Here is a 16162-nt window from a genome sequence, read left to right on the forward strand (position 1 = left end):
ACGTGTTTAGTCCCTTGTTTGAGCCGAATCTGGGTTGAACATGATTTGTGGAACTCCCTCTGGTGTTGTGGTCGTGGTATTCACTGACCTTTGGGAAGTATTTCGACATGTACATGGGTATCTTAGTGGTGTAGTGAACAGTATCTTGTAGACCAGGCCCATTGCAAGTTGCTGTACTCTGTCGTCTACTCTAAGCCATCCTAGGTAGTCAAAGTGGGCAGGGGTGAGGTGGGTTCTAGGAGTAAGGTCAAGCAGTAGTCTGACCAGTTTGTTTTGTGATGTTTGTAATTTAGTTTTTAGCACTTTTGAGGTGCTTTGGTACCATGAGGTGCAAGCATAGTCGTAGTACCCTTGAATGAGAATGTTAGTTATTATGTTCTCAATGCCCCTTGCATTGGATGAGTTGTGTGGAAGCGTAGTTCTAGTGCTATCTCTTTGTACATTATGGCTGTGTCTGACAAAAGTTAACAATAAATAATCGTATCAGGCAGCGTTTCCGTTAGCCGGTAATTACCGGTATTTGACCGGCAAAATATGTTGAAGTCCGAATATTTAAATCTCTCCGGTCTTAATGTCCGGTGAAAATAATTCCTCTAAGCACAATTTTATTATTTGAATTGTATTAAAATCGGCTAAAATTAAATAGCCTATGCGATGAACGAAACAATAATTCCATTTTCAGTTTAATTGTTGCTTCACTCCGATAGGATGGCGCCGCTCAGATGTGAAACTTATTTTTCTTTTTTTTTGAGCCTGCACGCTCTGGCCACCATAACGACAAACAGGTATACGAGGAAGAGAGAGAGATGGCGAAACAAGCTAAGCTTAGTAAATATTTCATGAAATCAAGCACAAGCAGGTCTAATAATGACAACGAAGATGAGTCTTCTGAACTTGAAGTCAGTTCAGAAGACACAGAGACCGCTGACGCTGATGCCGTGGTGGCTCCCGCGGAAAAGAAACAAAAATGTCGAGCGTACTTTTACTATTAATTTATTGATTGAACCACAAAGAGCATCCCCAGTCTGCTGCTACCGTTGCGAGCCTCGCCTGTTCCAATGGGGATCTATTAAAGTCGAACCAGCAACTAAAGTCGCTGTTCTCGCAGCCGTCGCAGGTACAAAACGGATAGGCACAACGAGAGACGGGGTGAGTGAGTGTTGACATTTTTAATCATACAACTGTTGGTTGACTGCCGTGTCACATAGTAATGCATATTAGTGATTATAACTAAATGTAGGCTATAACCTATAATGAAATTAACAAATGCGTTACACGCATGTGGGATGTGGCTCGTCCTCTCTGCATGTGGCGACAAGCTAGCAAACGAGGCAATGTGATGATCAACTACAGTTTGCGTGTGTGAAGTTGAACATTATGATATGTGTGACGCAGGGCTGTACGCTAAGCTTTTTCACTAGGGGCACACTTGCCCCTAAATGAGAAATTTAAGGGCAAAGAATATTTTTTAGGGGCAAATTTTTAAATAACTATTTTACCATTATAGTAGGGCTGGGCGATATGGCCTCTAAATGATATCGCGATATTTTTTGGCCATATCACGATACACGATATATATCGCAATATTTTGACATTTCCTCTAGTCTAAAGCAGTGGTTCCCAAAGTCGGGGTCGCGACCCAAAGGTGGGCCGCGAACAGCCACGGGTGGGCCGCGAGATGATTTAAAAAAAAAATAAAAAAAATTAATTTTTTTTTTTTTTTTTTTTTTTTTTTTTTGTCAGGCCACTGAACTTAGAAGCAGGCCAGGACAGTGTTTCTAGTTGTATTCTAAAATTATATTCTATTGTATTCTAAAATGTGACTATATGGTTTTATATTATACTATATTATACTACATCCCAAAAAACCTGCAACAGAGCTTTGAGGATGCAGTGAAAAAGCTTGACTGGCAGGAGATACTATCCTCCAATACCACAGAGAAAAACTGCACCCTCTTCACAACAAAAATCAAGGAGACGATGGCCTCCTTCTCTAGGAAGGGGAGCCAAAAAGTCAAAAAACAAACCCACCTCCCATGGCTAGATCACAGCTGCAGACAGCAATTGAAAGACAGGGACTCACTCCTCAAACAGAGCTTAAAGTCTGGACTGTCTATCGACAGACAGAGATTCACGCATGCTAGGAACAAGGTCACACAGACCCTCAGAAAGGCCAGAGCAAACTTCTTTATTCGTATAATTGAAGCAGGAAAAGGGAACGGCAAAAAAATCTGGCAAACCTTGAATAAACTCCTAGGCAAACACCAGAATCGGGAAAAAGACCCCCTAGAACTGAATGTGAATGACATACTAGTTAAAGACCCCACAGTACTGGCATGCACCCTCAACGAACACTTCTTAAATAGTGTTCTAGACAGCACCAAACACTTTGCCCCCTCCAGTATCCTACCAAACCCAGTAACCAACACCCAGCCCCTCTTTGAACTGGAGGAGATAACAGAGCCTGAAGTGAAAAAGATCATTCTGGCTCTGAAAGGCTCCAAAGCCAAGGACGCCTACGGGCTCGACACTGATTTCCTCAAAACATACTCTGATGCACTCATTAAACCCATCACTCTACTAGTGAATCAATCAATCACCTCCAGGGAAGTTCCATCATCCTGGAAGATGGCCATGGTGACCCCTATCTTTAAATCTGGCAACAAGGCACTGGTGACCAATTATAGGCCCATCAGTATACTTCCTGTCATATCCAAAGTTGCAGAGAAGTGGGTGTCGAATCTCATGACTAAACATCTCGACTTGGGCCCCACCCCACTTAACCCAATGCAGTTTGGATTCCGTGCCCTTCACTCAACAGAGTCAGCCAACTGTCTGTTTGTTGAAAAGGTCAAGAGTGCACTAGATAGCAACAAGTATGTTGGTGCTGTCTTCTTAGACCTTAGCAAGGCTTTCGACTGTGTCAACCATAATATCCTCCTAACCAAACTAACTCACTTCAATTTCTCAGCTGCTACAATAGAATGGTTTAGATCCTACTTATCAAACCGAAAACAATGTGTCACGGTCAATGGCGCCAAGTCCCCATATCTAGACAACCCTGTAGGTGTCCCTCAGGGATCAATCCTTGGGCCCCTGCTATTCTCCCTGTATATCAATGACCTGCCAAATGTGTGTCCCGAACTCAATGTACAGATGTATGCCGATGATGCAGTCATCTACACACAGGGCAAGGACATAGAGTTGATTACATCCAGGCTCACATGCGCACTAGACAAGGTACAATGCTGGCTAAACAGCACCTGTCTCCTACTTAATGCGAAAAAGACTGTGTGCATGTTCTTTAGCAAGCGTCCAGAAACCATCAAGCGGTCCAATGTGTTCCTGAGGAAGGAGGGAAGGAAGGAAGAACTAGAACATGTTTCCCACTTCAAATTCCTTGGGGTCATCTTGGACTCAAACCTGACCTTTAAGAAACACATAAAGAAAGTGAGGAACACCATCAACTTCAACATTTCCAACTTCAAACAAATACGGCCCTCCCTAACACTTGAAGCCGCAAAGACATACCTACACTGTATGGTCTTCTCTCACATTGAATATTGCCTTCTAAACTGGTCATTTACTGGGGCCACAGCCATGAAACCCATAGAACAACTCTACAACAGAGCATTGAAGGTATATGACAGGAAACAGTACTCATACCACCACTGTAAAATCCTGGATAAGCATCAAATTTTAAATTTTGAAAACCTCAGACGTTATAAAAGTTCCTGCTTTGTATATAAATGCCTGCACAGATTAGCCCCTCCCCCTCTCAAGGAGTTTATCCACGAGAAAAGGGACACTGGATTAGCCACTAGATCAAACACCAGAGGGGATTGTGAGGTCCATTTTAGAAAGACCGCCTTCAGCAAAAATTGTCTATCGATAAAGGGAAGTGGAACATGGAACAGCCTTCCGGTCCCCTTAAGGGAATGTCCCACCCTGTCCACCTTTAAGGGCCAACTCAGGAAATGGCTGTTAGACAGCCAAATATGCACTCATTAGGGATGTTAGTGATGTTGTACTGACTGAATGTCATGTTAGTGTGGTCATGTCAGTGATGTCAGTTTTTATGAATGAACGTTGTATGGTCCGTTTTGTGTTTGTTTTATGTTAGGACTACGGGTGGAAATTAGCCCTGTGCTATTCCCGGCATATTTACGTCCTTATCATGCTGTGATGTTATGCATACACATGTAAATGATGTTCATTAATTTGCATTGTCCTTAATAAACAAATCTTAAATCTTATATTAACAAAAACGAAAAATCTACTTATTTCAACGAACATTTCAAACTAAATAACAGATTATGCACATAAAACTCTGAAAACAACCGAAGCAACAATAGTATTTTAATGAGGCTATTATTATTATCATTATTATTTTGCAACAAGTTAGCCCTCTCATAAATAGCACATATAAATGAATAACTAACTTGAACTAACTTAAAAGGATTGAAGTGATATTTGGCTTAAAAAATCGGTCACCTGGCAAAAAAAAAAAAAAAAAAAAAGCCTGACGATGTGCATTGGGCCGCGGCTCTCTGACGCCTTATTTTCTGGGCCCTGGCCTGAAAAGCTTGGGAACCCCTGGTCTAAAGCACTTAAAAATGCTTGATTTAACCCTTTGATGCATACAGTCACGCCAATATGATGATTATAATAAGTCCCTGCAACATATGTTTGCATTATTAAACCATGAAGATGCTTTAAAAAATAATTTAATGAAAATGTACTAAGAGTAGTCTACTGACACACTAATAAAAAATGTATTTACATCTAAGACCATTTATATAAAAACTTTTGGGTGCCTTTTTTTTGCACAGTACTGTGTTTTCTATCCACTTTAGCCAAACACACACACACATATATATATATATATATATATATATATATATATATATATATATATATATATATATATATATATATATATATATATATATACACACACTACTGTGAGAAAATAATAATCACACACACAAAGGGATAATGGCTTATAGCAGACTTAATGATTTTAGAATATTTCAGATAATGAAATTAAATGTTTATATCATCAACTATCCAGTTAGTATTTATACTGTCTGTAACGTTTGGCTACTTTAAATCATTGAATGTAGAGAGAGCTGTACTGTATTGCACCTAGGCCTGCCACGATAACACATTTTGCTGGGCGATTAATTGCCCCCGAAAATATCGCGATAAGCGATATTATTGCGACCGGTTAGAGAATTTTTTTGAGAAATTTATTTCCCAAAACTTTTATTTTGAAGCCCACCGCTCCGTCTTTTCCGGTGTTTAAGACTTTTATTTTGAAGCCCACCGACCGGACCGGAAGTATTGTTGTGATTATCCTAGCCGACAACTTGTCTCGTCCGGTTGTGTTTTTTAGTTTTAACGTTAGCTACTAACGTTAGATGCAGCTACTACAGGCAATCAACGATGAGGAGGAAGCGTCAAAGCAGTATTATAATAGAATAGCTGTGGTGCGTAGGCACTGCAGCACGACTCGAAAACGACCTGCTATAATAAATTAATTCATGTTTAACTTGTCCCCGTCTCCAGTCCTTTGACTAGCCCCACCCGTTCATTGTAAACAATGATGCATGTAATTGTATTAACGTTATTCTGTGTTATTCTAACGTTACACTACAAATAACGCTACTTGGTTAAAAGGAGCAACACTATTGAGAAATGTAGTTAAGCTATGTGGTGTGTTGCCCCACGGAGCTCCTGTGCTGTGCTGTAGTAAAGCCAGCGGCCCGCCTCCCAACACGGACAGTGACTGACAAGGGGTACTGGTTCCGCCTCATTAAAACAAACGCGCAAATAGCAATTAATCGCGCCCGTCAAAATCATTGCATTCATTTTAATTATCGCGGCAATTAATCGATTTATTGCTTATCGCGGCAGGCCTAATTGCACCCATTCTGCAATCTGTTAATAAAGTTTTCAATCAATCAGAGAGAGAGAGAGAGAGAGAGAGAGAGAAAGAGATAGAGGGGGCGAGAACGAATGAGAGAGCCAGCCCCCCCCCCCCCCCCCCCCCCGGGTTTTGTTCTAGGTTCGCATTTGATCGTCTAAGCCAGGGGTTCCCAAACTTTTCAGGCCGGGGCCCAGAAAATAAGGCATCAGAGAGACGCGGCCCAATGCACATCGTCTGGCTTTTTTTTTATTTTTTTTTGTCAGGCGACCGATTTTTTAAGCCAAATATCACTTCAATCCTATTAAGTTAGTTCAAGTTAGTTATTCATTTATATGTGCTATTTATGAGAGGGCTAACTTGTTGCAAAATAATAATGATAATAATAATAGCCTCATTAAAATACTATTGTTGCTTCGGTTGTTTTCAGCGTTTTATGTGCATAATCTGTTATTTAGTTTGAAATGTTCGTTGAAATAAGTAGATTTTTCGTTTTTGTTTATTTATTAAGTTAATATAAAACCATATAGTCACATTTTAGAATACAATAGAATAGAATTTTAGAATACAACTAGAAACACTGTCCTGGCCTGCTTCTAAGTTCAGTGGCCTGACAAAAAAAATTTAAATAAAAAAAATAAAAATAAAAAACAAATTTTTTATTTTTTATTTTTTTTTAAATCATCTCGCGGCCCATCCGTGGCTGCTCGCGGCCCACCTTTGGGTCGCGACCCCGACTTTGGGAACCACTGGTCTAAGCTGCCGTAGGTGATGACGTCACACTCGAATGTAAACAGGAAGCGTTTAACAGACGGAGATGGAAAGTGGATGATATACAGTAACAGAAACGAATGACCAATAAATATGAAGTTATGTTTAAACTTCTGTTGTCAAGCGTTGTCAATATAACCCACCCCCTTTCCTCCCGAATGGAACTAGTGTTGTGGAGTCCGCTTTGACTGGTGTCCAGGGTTAGCAGCAGCTAACGCTAGTTAGCTTAGCATAATCCTAATGGTACCGTGGATAGCAGCTAACGTTAGCCCATTGCTCGTGTCAATCAAATTGCATGTTATTAAAGGTCCGCGCTGGTCTGTCTAATGAAATTACAACCGCAACATTATGCCCTGGTTGTAGGCTAATGTTTTATCCAATTTGTATGGATTAATTTAGGAGTGAAATGCGAATGAAGGGTTGCAATCACTACTCGCAAGCTTGCCCCCAGATGATATTTTCCACTCGCACCGGCCAGATTAGGGGGCAATTTGCGACGAGATGCTCGCAGTGTACAGCCCTGTGACGTGTCTGATACAACGAGGTGAAGCGATGTCGACTCGAGATTCATTTGGGGGTGCGTGCGACAGCTGCTGCAGCGCAAGCCTGCGGGGCGGGAGCTTGATGCTGGTAGCGTATCGCACTAACTTGAGAGGCGAGAGTCGTAATTTGATTCTGCAAATCAATTTCTCATTCTTCGCTTGATGTAATTAATACACATGTCCAATTATAACGGAATTCGTTAGCTCATAAAAATGTGATTATAATAGACTGCTGTTTAAAACTCTGACCGGAATATCTCGATTATGTCCGGTGATAGAAATCTTGCAGGACACCCAGACCGGCACGAATATGTTCTAACGGAAACGCTGGTATCAGGAATACATTTGCCTCCTGCATGAACTGTGCATAGCTGAATAGACTGTATTTTAACGCCGGTCATATGGTGGTACTTGGAGAGCCAGCTACGTTCTCAGGTGGTACTTGGTGTAAAATGTTTGAGAACCACTGCAGTAGGCTATGTGTGCTAGCAGAGCTAGTCTCCAGTCGCGAGTCACGGTGCACATGTGCAGTGGTTTGTCCACCAAAAAAGCGCCAAAAGATAGAAAAGAAACTAGCAGAGCCAGAACTATTTAACTCCCCTGGAGCCACAGCCAGCAGAGAGACGCCTGTTTACTTTCGCTTTCAAACCAGCTGTAGCCTGAGAACTGGAGTGTGAGGGGCTGTAACACTAAAGATGGCAGCAACGACAAAGAATTGCTGCAAAATAAACACATACATCTGTTGTTTAAAACAAATAATTATTTTAATAACAATATCGATAATTATCAATATCGAGTGATATGATAAGTTAACATTATCATATTGTTAACTTATCATGATATCATTTTTGGCCATATCGCCCAGCCCTACTGCATGACGTTGCACAATCAGCTCAAGCATTTAGTGTATGCCTGGGTCATTGGAGGACAGCACAAATTGCCCTGGATTCATTAGGCACCCCTGTCAGCTTCCATACAATCACCTTCCAAAACGTGCCAGAGTGTCCTACAACCTGGAACCAGGAAGTAAAACCCCAGTTTTACTTGGCTTGCTTATAAAAGATTCAATAAAAAAAATTATTAAATAAAAAGCACAACCCTTGGGGGAGCTCCAGTAGCTCACCACGTACCGCGAGTGCTATTGCAGCGCCGTGGACAACCGTGCTCGTCACGGATCTGGGGCTGAGCGCGTTCGAATCCCGGACGGCAGCCGTGCCTTTCCCAGAGTGTCTTCCCCCCCATCTGAACCCTTTCAGCCTGCTTCTGTCGGTCGAGCTTGACCAAGTATAAATGCGATAAACGTATAAAAGAGCCAGGGAAATGGCCAAAGTTTAAAAAAATAAAAAATAAAAAAAGCACAACCCTTTCCGTTTCCTGCATAATCCTCACCCAAACTGTACTGTATGTCCAATAGTTATGAATACTGCATGCTTTGCAAAAGCGTTCTCGCTATCACATACTCTTTGTTAGCAGAGACGTGACACTGTAAAATGTACTGTATGAATAGTACAGCATTTCTACATTGTGTGTGTCAATGTCATTCAAGTCTATCGGCCCCAAGGTTAAAGTTGATAAATTGCCACGAAGTATTCCTTTGGTGCATTAGATACACTTAGCCAGCCCTATTCCTATTATATAGTGCATGTCTCCATGTTCAAGCTATTGATTGGAACTTCATGTATCAAGTAGGGATGGGTGTGAGTAATCGATTACTCGTAGCTATGAGAAAAATCGATATTAAATTATTTAAAAGATTTATAAAAAAAAAGATTTTTACATATTTGTTTCACATGCAGGGAGCGAAATTAACTTTTTGACTCACCGGCCAGTGGCGGGTAGATGGGAAGAGTCTACCCGCCAAGCATATTTCTTACCTGCCAACATTTTTTTGATTAAAAAATATATATATATATATTATATATAAAAAAAAAAATTGAAATAAAATATATATTATATAATCATACTTGTAGTTGTATTATCTGCGAGACATCGCCACCACGCAATAAGTCAAAATGCTTGCTATCTGCAAACAGCTCCACTGTCTGTGTGTATACTTGAGTAGCCTCCAGCTCCAGCAAGGATTCTCCGGCCCTGCAGCTAGACCCTATATTCAGCTAGACCCTACATTCAGCATGCAAGGATTCTCCGGCGATGCAGCTGGACCCTATTTAACGTTAGCTAGCTAAGCTAGCTAACGAGGGAACGGAGGTATTATGCACTCGAGCCGACTATTGCTGGAGCATTTGTTGATATCAGCAGCTATCAGTAGCTAGCCAGCTAGATACCGTTAGACAATGCCTCGTCATGTTTTAAACTAAAAGTGAATAGTTGACTGGGTCATTGTTTAAACAGTAACGTTAGCTCATGGAGGTCCGATATAGACTAGAGCAGACGGAAGTAAACAAGCCAAACGAGAGCTTCCGATTGGTCATTTGCTTTATTTCTCATGAAACCAGTCACGTCACTCTACTGTGATTGGACCGTTGACTTGAGTGCAATGTGGGACTTGTAGTTTTTTAACGATCTCGCGGCGGAGAAAAAAAAGACGAGCGGCTATAATCTGTACTCGCACAAGAGTATCGTTATGAACTACACGTCTACACGCCACACGGCGGGCAGCCCTCTAAGTGTCATGCGCCAAAGGTAAAAACAGACCGCCCCTGGCGGGCGGCGGGCTTTAGTTTCGGTCCCTGTTCACATGTATGTGTAAGATTATAACTGTTTGTTGGTTTCCTTAAACATATGCGTGAATGAACAAAATTAAGTAAAACAAATATAAATTAAAAAAAATTCAAACATATTATATATATTTTTTTGAGTTTTCTTTCCCTTTTCGAGTAATACACGATCACTCGAGTATAGCATGCGATCAATCGATCTGGATTCTTCTTAAAAATGCCCATCCCTACTAGTATCAAGGTTGCCTTTAACAATAATGTCAATATGAATATCCAGGTACATTAACTCATTGGCTACCAAAAATGAGATTTCTCGTTTTCTTTTTTTCTTTTCTTTTTTTGATTATTATTATTCTAAACAGTCAAGCGGACCTTGGTGTGTGTTCCTGGTACCTCTGAGTAAATTCAATTTAAATGACGATCGAATCCCGATAGGTGGCAGTATCGCCTACCTTTTGAACTGGGCTAGTTTAGTGTGGGGGGCTCTCACACCGCAGTTGAGAGCACTCGAGAGGGAGCAGCCGTGAGTAGAGAGAGGTACCAATGGCGATCGCAAACTTTCTGAGATTATTATGAAGAGGACAAAACGATCACACTTATGGATGATAACGCACTTCTGGTAAATCATAAAAATACTATAGTCAAACCGGCCGAGGAGGTAACTATTCTGATCAATGCTCCGTGGTATAGTCAGCACTGGGAGAGCACTCCAGAGGCTTGAAAACTTTACGGGCAATGGCGACCGCAAACTATTGGAGATTATTATGAAGAGGACAAAACAATCACACTTATGGATGATAAGGTGCGTTTTCACCAGACTCTATTCTATCTATCTATGGATTCTAGTATTTTCATACAGGCTGTTTGGATGTAACATTACCTGGATGTAACGTTACCCTGGCACTGCTAACAGGCCAACTAACGTTATATTTATTGATCCTGTTCTGAACCAGTGGAGCAGTGGTGGTCCCATGCGGTACCACGTAGAGCTGCCGCGATTACCGCATTACCGCGGTATCGCTGTTACATCACGACCACCGCAGAGTAGGCTGAATACCGCGTCACCGCTGTTTTTTATAATAATAATAATAATAAATTACCCTCCTCTCGTTGGGCTTGCGGCTCTGCAGATATACCCTACTCCTATATCGAGGTTCCAAGCGACCCTATTGGGTACCAGAAAAGTCACGTGAAACATTGCAGACCACTGATTGGTCAGAAGAGAGACGCGTCACACGTTTTTTACGTCCTGAATGTCAGCTCATCACAACACGGCTAATAACGTTAGCTTTAACTCTCCGCCAGAGTGGACTACCATCGCTCTTCAGGAGTACTAAACGAGACATAATGATTTTACTGTCTGCAACGAATGTTATAATAAAAGCCCTTCGTTCTATACTTGTCTGATTGAAAACTTTATTAACAGACCGCATAATGGGACAACTCAGCACGCTCTGAGCAAAGAAAGGAACTGAGATATGAATAGAGTATTGCTTGCCTTGCTATGGTTCGGTAAATACGCTGATGTTATTGAACGTATAACTATATAATGTTAATGCCACAAAACGAATGCCTTTATTATAAAGTAGTAACTTTATAGTAATAATAATAAGAAAGGGTCGGGGGGGTTAGGGGTAACCACCCCTGCCCGCGACACCGAGTGAACTGCGCACGACCAGAGGGGAAACTTCGAATCCGTGTTTCACTTTCAATAACTAATGCGTGCTTGCCGAATCCCAAACAATATTCATGCTGCAAAGTCATCCTCTAAAGATAGACATTTAGACTAGAGGCAGGCTATATGCTATAAAGACTAGACTACTACTAAAAAAAAATGCATTCAAACTTTTTTTTTTTTATTTGTTGTGTGCGTGGTAATAACCGCGGCGGTAGGAAATATTTTGCAAATTAGTGCGGTAAGGAAAACATCAATACCGCGGCAGCTCTAGTACCACGCCATCCCACCACTTTTCTGAGCAGAAGTATGCGCAGTCGTGCACGGATGTGTGTAAATTACATTGTTAATTTAGTTTGTATTTACTTTTCTAGTTTAAGTTAATTCAATTAAAGAAATTGTAACTACAATTACATTTAAAACATTGTTTTTCCACCATATCTGTTGACATTATAATTAGACGGCTACATCCTGCTACCTTTTTCAGCTTCTCTATTTCAAGGCAATATTTACAAAAACTAAACTAAAACTAGTAATTTCCTATACAAACATCTTTCCTACTATTTATGCATAATACTCATTCTAATAATAATGCTGGCCGGAGCTGTTCTGTGCGCACACGAGGGAAAATGTATGCGCATGCGCACGCGTGCGTGGCATCATCCCCACCATCCCACCACTTCTGATATTACCACTGCACCCATGTTCTGACCCAAGACACTTGAAGCAAGAGTGGACAGGGTTTTGAGGGACCTGCTGACAAAGGTAACGTCTATTTTACCGAACCCCATCATAAAACATGCCTTTGTAATGATTACAGCGTCGGAAAACGACCCCCCCCCCCACCCTTGGTGGCTTTGTGAATAGAAACATTCTATATATGGTCGTGTTTACCTTTAACCTGGAAATAATATAGGTTTCAGGTGAGCAACCCGCACAAAAATGTGCATGCTGCACAACACATTTCATATCTTGCATTCCAGAAAACAAGACTGGATTATTTTTCAACGGGACGATTTTTTGCATGGGATAGCACACGGACGAAGGCATGTATAAATAAACGTTTTTTCCCCGGTTGGAGTATAAATAGTGCCTGTCAAATGAGCCATACTATTGTCTCCGTAGTTATAATATAGAATATACGATGGGTCTGCAAAAATCGTGAAAATTGTCAAAAAAGCTGGGACCAGGGAGTAAAGATGGAAAAACAGTGTGGCAGTCAAATAGTTAATGGTTAATACATAAGGGAAAGGGAATTAGGGGCAAGTGGGGTACGTTGAGACAGTTTCTGTGGAGAGTGAAATCCTTCAATCTTGCTGGCAAAAATCTCCCACCTGTATTTTACTTTTGCACATTTATGAAAACCAAAGCATAACTTTAATGTACATGCCACCGTTTCAAAATAATGACCACACACAGAGGGATGGTAGCCTACATTGGCTAAGCTGAGCCCAGGGTCTGAGGTATAGGCTACAGAGTCACTAAATGTAAGATACTATAATAATACAAATTTAAAAACCTCTGAATGAATACAAATAAAATCTACAAATCTTCTTATTACATGCATATTGTGCTGTCAGAACAGTATTATGATTTTGGATGACATATTCAATGTCCCCCATTGGCCCTTTTCACCACATCAGGAAATGCCTAATAGAACATTCTTTGTATTGTAATTTAAATCTAGTAATTCACACATGAATAATTTTTTTCAGCAAATAGGAGGGGGTAGAAGGAGTGGGCGTGGTTTACAGTGGAAATTTAAAGTTTAAATATTACTTTATAATAAAAGGTAGTGGGCTAGTAGTACAGTAGGCATTTACAATAGTAGCATTTTGTTGTAGTAGTACAGTATTGTTGTTGTTATTTGGGATAGACCAAAGCTTAGGCGAACATTTATGGATTTTCCATTCATCGATATGGGTGAAAACGAACTTGACAATGAGGGGGTATATGCCCACCTCACTCGTATTATTGGCATGCATTTAACACTGACTGATTTGATTAAAAGCTGCTTTGACTACACATAGCGTATTCTTGCCTTTGAATCAACCATACGAATTGTTTCCAAGATCAAGGGTGATGTGTTATGTATAGGTGATTGTTCAACTTATACCCAGCCCCATACCAGGCAGCCTGAGGCCCCGTTTAGACGGAAACGCGGCTAGCAGGTGAATCCGCTATCAGTTTGGCCCATTCGACACACTACACAGTAAATTTCGCAGAGTAAATTTTACTCAAACTGAGTACATTTTAGTTTGAGTAAAATGTACTCAGTTTGAGTAAAATGTACTCTGCGATATTTTCTGTGTATAATGTCTGAGAGAAAACTTGACATTCAGTCCACACAGTCCACTCATTCAATTTCACACAACACAAAAAGCCATTACATACGAAATTATGCTCTATAAACACATAAAGCCTATAATAGACACACGACAAACCAATAGCATTTTGTTTCGTCATAGATGTGTGGTATGTGACAAAAACGACCATTATATCCTTTCACTTGCGGCTTTCCTGGTCCACAAACTCCCATCATGTTCAAATACAGTACGCTGCTTGCGTAACCATGCAGATAATTTAGCAACCATATAACATCTGTGCCAAAGCCCAAATGTGGCCCTTATCCTTATGCCTAAACAATGGCATAGCAAAACGACCAAATCAAATTAATGACAACTTTCTGATTCCAGTTTATGTGCAGAGGGTCTTTTAGGAAACTTGTGATATGGATTAGAAACCAGTGATGAACAAATACTTGTCAGTCTCAATCCATCCCGATCCTCAACAATGAGTCGACTCAATGTCCAACAGATGTCATGTGTGCGCAAAATCCAATGTGGTGGACTTGTACAAGCAGAAACCCGCTTTGCTGCACTTAACTGATCCAGTTCCGATATTCTTATTAATGAAAAAACGATATTCTCGACAGGCTACACCAAGGATGGAGGGATAACTGCTAGCCTAAAGGTGATGCTGCTGCAATTACACCGTGTGTGGCATAACAGCCTAATAAACTATTACATGACGCGTTTAGTCCACATCATGTGAACCAAGCGCGTCATGTCAGTTTATTAGACTACTAAATACAGACGACTACAACCCGAGAATAAGACGGGTTCATTGCATTTCTGCATCAAATCATGGTACAGGCACTGTACATTCCTTTGACCTAATCATGAACGCTCTTATTCTCCTGTAATATTGTAGCCTTTAGTCAATTTAAATCCTGCCCAAATATCTCCATACTGTATGTCGACCAGGCCCACTCCTCAATGTAGATAAGTGCGCAACTGTTTAATTTCCAAACTCCAACACAGCAATGCAATGAGGGCTAAAACGACAATCACATAACGCACTTATTCGACATCATTGCAGTTCAGTTAATTGAAACCAACAGTGGCGGAAAACACAGCAGCACTGCACTGCCCTCAGATTCAATCTCATGCACGTTTGGATGATTCTTACCTGATGAGTACAATCCAATAGAAATATTATAATGCAGGAATGTAGAGCAATAAACCGACAAGGCAAATCCCAAACGTGCGTGTGCGACCGGCTCGACTCACCGCTCAGTGATACAGGCGGAGAAGAGTCGCTGTCAGGTTGAGGTTGGAAGGCAACCCACTACTTCCTGTTACATCACACAGTACACAGCTGAACACTTCACATGACGAGCCCACTGGCAGTAGTTTCACATTTCTACACAAAAAGGCGAGGTTCCCAAATGGAAAGAAAGAAATGTAATGACTGAAATGTAATGAATTTAGCATTTTTGCATTTAAAAAAATTTGCATTTTGTACTTCATTGTCAATTTGTCAGGGCATTTGAACGACCACATCAAACAAGAGGTGGACGCGGGCAAATACTGCGGCATGGTCATGCTGGACCTACAAAAGGCCTTCGACACTGTCAATCACTCCATTCTAATGGACAAGCTAAAAGCAATTGGTTTTGATAGCTTATCAGTGAGCTGGATGCAATCCTACCTGATTGATTGATTGATTGAAAAGTTTATTAACAGATTGCAGAATGGGTACAGTACAGTACATCTCAATACATACAATTGTTAAGGGGATGCAGACCAGAGAAAGACTTTCGACTTGTTTACACCAGGGTCCCCCATTTTCAATTCATCGTAACATATATGACATACATGACATACAGATAGACAGTACTGCTACATCTATACATTTATGACATATCAGATTTGCAAATACAGTACTGTTTGTGATACAAAAGTGTCCAGAAAAGGAGTGTATATACATTTGGCGTAGAAACTGTACATTGGAGGAGGTTGGTGGGGTGGGGTTGGGTGAGGGCTGTACATTGGAGGTGGGGGGGGGGGGGGGTTGGGTAGGGGACACACACACATTTTACACTGTACATTGGAATATTGACAAAGCCTTACTTGGTAATTTACTGTACAACTAGGTTAGGACCTGGAGGGGAGAGAACAGATGGTAGAGGTAAACGGTACTCTATCCCCCCCCCTCACAGTGAGCTGTGGTGTTCCACAAGGAAGCATACTAGGACCGCTACTCTTCCTAATTTATGCAAATG

General features: G+C 40.9%; 1 protein-coding gene across 2 annotated transcripts in view; it reads right to left on the reverse strand.

Annotated features, from left to right (window-relative positions):
- calcrla (calcitonin receptor-like a) overlaps positions 1-15177 on the reverse strand; it is a 272188-nt gene extending 257011 nt beyond the window's left edge. Inside the window, exon 1 of one of the 2 annotated variants that reach the window (XM_084309817.1) lies at positions 15067-15177. The gene's annotated coding sequence lies outside the window, so the exon portion shown is untranslated. The remainder of the gene's footprint in view (positions 1-15066) is intronic. The other variant, XM_084309818.1, reaches the window with a different exon arrangement.
- Between the last annotated feature and the right edge of the window lie 985 nt (positions 15178-16162).

This window comes from Notolepis coatsorum (genome assembly GCF_963971535.1).
Source record: "Notolepis coatsorum genome assembly, chromosome: 3".
In the NCBI taxonomy this organism is placed as follows: Eukaryota; Metazoa; Chordata; class Actinopteri; order Aulopiformes; family Paralepididae; genus Notolepis; species Notolepis coatsorum.